Source organism: Rhinolophus hipposideros (genome assembly GCF_964194185.1).
Source record: "Rhinolophus hipposideros genome assembly, chromosome: 1".
In the NCBI taxonomy this organism is placed as follows: Eukaryota; Metazoa; Chordata; class Mammalia; order Chiroptera; family Rhinolophidae; genus Rhinolophus; species Rhinolophus hipposideros.
The window spans coordinates 37,628,702-37,632,540 of record NC_138047.1 but is presented as its reverse complement, the minus strand read 5'-3'; the positions used below and the strand labels follow the sequence as shown (position 1 = coordinate 37,632,540).

General features: G+C 35.1%; 1 pseudogene across 1 annotated transcript; it reads left to right on the top strand.

Moving 5' to 3' along the window:
* Positions 1-266, top strand: LOC308497247 (cytochrome c oxidase subunit 7C, mitochondrial-like; annotated as a pseudogene). Its single transcript has one exon. The product of its transcript is annotated as a cytochrome c oxidase subunit 7C, mitochondrial-like (transcript).
* Positions 267-3,839: the final 3,573 nt, after the last annotated feature.

Below are 3,839 nucleotides of genomic sequence, written 5' to 3'. Positions count from 1 at the left end.
ATGTTGGGACAGAACATCCGGAGGTTCACAACCTCTGTGGTCCATAGAAGCCACTATGAGGAGGGCCCAGGGAAGAATTTGCCATTTTCAGTGGAAAACAAGTGGCGGTTGCTAGTTATGATGACTCTGTACTTTGGATCTGGATTTGCCGCACCTTATAGTAAGACACCAGCTGCTTAAAAAATACGGATGTTTTACTTAATCCATGAAACAGATATGAAGAGGAGCATTTTAAGAGGTGCAGTCACTTTAAAAAATGGATCAAACTGTTGAACTCAACATACTAGAAATGTTTGTAAATAAACTTATGGCATGAATCCTTAATGCCTCCTCTCTGAAATACAAAATGTGACAATGAGCATGTGCATACTTTTTTATTTGGGTAATATCTCTGTTAGTTTTTTGACCAAAATATGTATAATTTAGCTTGTTTCTTCATCTTAAATTCTCAGATTTTATAGTTTAAAGGGAGAGTAAAGATTTACTTTCAGTCTTTACTTTCAAGGAGTAAATTGGTTTTTCTCCATGAGTGATAATCATGAGGAAAACCAAATAGTGATGACAGATTAAAGTTCAAGAGCTTCATTTTTTACCTCCAGACCTATACCCTAAAACAAATCTTTGCCTTGATAAATGTGCTGCTGACCAATATTAGCCGTGTTTACATGACTAGAAGTATAGTATTTGAAATGGAATGTAACAGCACGTAAGATAGAATATAGGAAATATTACTAATTTATTCTGGAGTTTTGACTAGTAGAATTGAGGTAAAAGATGGCTCTCAGTATCATTGAATCAAATTTACATGAGTAGTGAAATGCTGCTTGACTTGACGCATAAAGTGTAATTACTTAATTTCTAAGGCTTTGTATTAGGGTAAGGAAAAAGCAGCTACTAAATATTTTAATCCCAGTTTGGTTACTTTTAGAATACCACTGGTGTTAGAAGAATACATAAAGCAGGGGTTATAAACTGGTGGTCTGTTTGGCTTGTAGACTTTTTGGTGAAAGGAGGTGCTGTACTGTTTTTAAACCAATATTTAATACCAGAATATTTACATAAAGTTTATATTTCTGGATTCTTGAAAAATTGCTCTGGGTGATTCTATATCCCTTAATTGAACGAAACAGCTGCTTAGGTCACACCTCCCAATAAAATTAGATTTCCTATATGTCCCTAGTGTTAAACTGCTGATTTGCTGAAACTTTATTTTTTTACTTTCTCTCAGTTTGATGCAATTGAATCCGAGTCACTTTGTCTAGCTATTCCCTTTACTTGTGTGTCATTGTTTTTTGATTATCCATCAGATAATCAGATGTCGTTGTTTGGAGAATATTTCATGGAACATCAAAGCTTTCTACTTTTGGGAAAAGTAGAAACGAGTAAGTTTAGGGTTCATAAAATGATTCTGAATTCTTGGTTCAAATCTTTGCCCTTAAATTACATTTAGCTATCTCTTGTTTTCTTGGAGAAAATGAGGATAGAGCCTACGTCATATAATTTTGAGAGTCAACGAGTGATATAAAAACATTTCTGGCAAAAAAAAAAAAAAAAGTGTTTGGGAGCCTTCCCTCCTTCTGGATTGTTTGGAAGAGCTTGAGGAGAATAGGTGATAATTCTTTTTTGAATGTTTTGTAAAATTGACCTGTAAAGCCATCTGGTCCAGGGCTTTTGTTTGTTGGGAGATTGTTGATTACTATTTCAATTTCCCTGGTGGTAATCAATCTATTCAGAGTTAGCCTTGGAAGGTTGTATGCTTCTAGAAAATTGACCATTTCTTCCAGATTGTTAAATTTGTTGGCATATAGTTGCTCATAGAAATTTCTTAAATTTTTTTGTATTTCTGTGGTATCTGTTGTCACTTCTCCTCTTTCATGTCTGATTTTATTAATTTGGGTCTTCTCTCTCTTTTTTTTAATGAGTCTGGCTAACGGTTTGTCGATTTTGTTTATCTTCTTAAAAACGAACTCTTGGATTCATTGATCTTTTGTATTGTGTTTCTGGTTTGTGTTTCATTTATTTCCACTCTGATCTTTATTATGTCCTTCCTTGTACTCCCTTTGGGCTTATTTTGCTGTTCTTTTTCCAGATACCTTAAGTGTGAAGATAAACTGTTGATTAGTGATGTTTCTTGTTTCTTTAGGTAGGTCTGCAATGTTATGAATTTCCCTCTTAGGACTGCTTTCGCTGCGTTTCATAGATTTTGGGTCGTCGTGTTTTCATTTTTGTTTGTCTCAAAATATCTTTTGATTTCTTCCTTGATCTCATGGTTGACCCATTCATTATTTAGTAACATGTTATTCAGCCTCCATGAATTGATGTGTCTTCCAGTTATTTTCCTGTAGTTCATTTCTGACTTCATAGCACTGTTGTCAGAGTAGACAATTGGTATGATTTCAATTTTCTTAAATTTATCAAGACTTGTTTTGTGGCCTAACATGTGGTCTATCTTAGAAAATGTTCCATGTACACTTGAGAAGAACGTGTATTCTGCAGTTTTCGGGTGAAATGCTCTGAAAATATCTATTAAATCCAAGTGGACCAATGTGTCATTTAAGGCCGTTGTTTCCATATTGATTTTCTGTCTGGAAGACCTGTCGCTTGTTGTCAGAGGTGTGTTGAAGTCCCCTACTATGATAGTGTTACTGTTGATCTCTGTCTTTATGTCAGTCAATATCTGTTTTATATATTTAGGTGCTCCTATGTTGGGTGCATAGATATTTACTAGGGTTATATCCTCTTGTCAGATCGATCCCTTTATTATATAGTGCCCATCATTGTCTTTTAATATATTCTTTGTTTTAAAGCCTATTTTATCAGATATAAGTATTGCGACTCCAGCTTTTTTCTCATTTCCACTTGCATGAAACATCTTACTCCAACTCTTCACTTTCAGCCTGTGTGTGTCTTTTGATCTGAGGTGAATCTCTTTTATGCAGCATATACAAGGGTCTTGCTTTCTTATCCACTCAACCACCCTATGTCTTTTGGTTGGAACATTTAATCCATTTACATTTAAAGTGATTATTGATAGGTACATAGTTATTGCCAGTTTTTAAATTTGTAGTTAGATTGTTTTCATCTTTCTTCTGTTTACAGAAGCCCTTTTAATATTTCCTGCAATGCTGGCTTGGTGGTAATAAATTCCTTTAGGTTATTCTTTTCTGGGAAACTCTTTATCTCCTCTTCAATTTTAAATGATAGCCTTTCTGGATAAAGCAATCTAGGTTGTAGGCCTTTGTTTTCCATCACTTTGAGTATCTCCTGCCACTCCCTCCTGGCCTGCAATGTTTCTATAGAAAAGTCATTTGATAGTCTTATAGGAGATCCCTTGTATGTAACCCTCTGTCTTTCTCTTGCTGCTTTTAGGATTCTCTCTTTGTCTTTAACCTTTGCCATTTTAACTATCATGTGTCTTGGTGTGGACCTGTTTGGGTTTATCCTAGTTGAAACTCTCTGCACTTCCTGGGCTTGTATGTCAGTTTCCTTCACCAGGTTAGGGAAGTTTTCGGACATTATTACTTCAAATATGTTCTTAATCCCTTACTTCCTCTCTTCACCTTCTGGTATTCCTATGATGCGCATGTTGTTGCACTTGATGTTATCCCAGAGTTGTCTTAAACCATTCTCATTGTTTTTTATTCTTTTTTCTTTTTGTTGTTCTGTTTAGGTGATCTCTGCTAACTTGTCTTCTAAGTTGCTGATTCGATCCTCTGCTTCATCTAACCTGCTGGTAATTCCTTGAAGTGTGTTCTCTACTTCAGTTATTGTGTTCTTTAGTTCTAACTGGTTGTTCATTATGATTTCTCTATCTTTCTTTATGTTGTCACTAAGCTCCT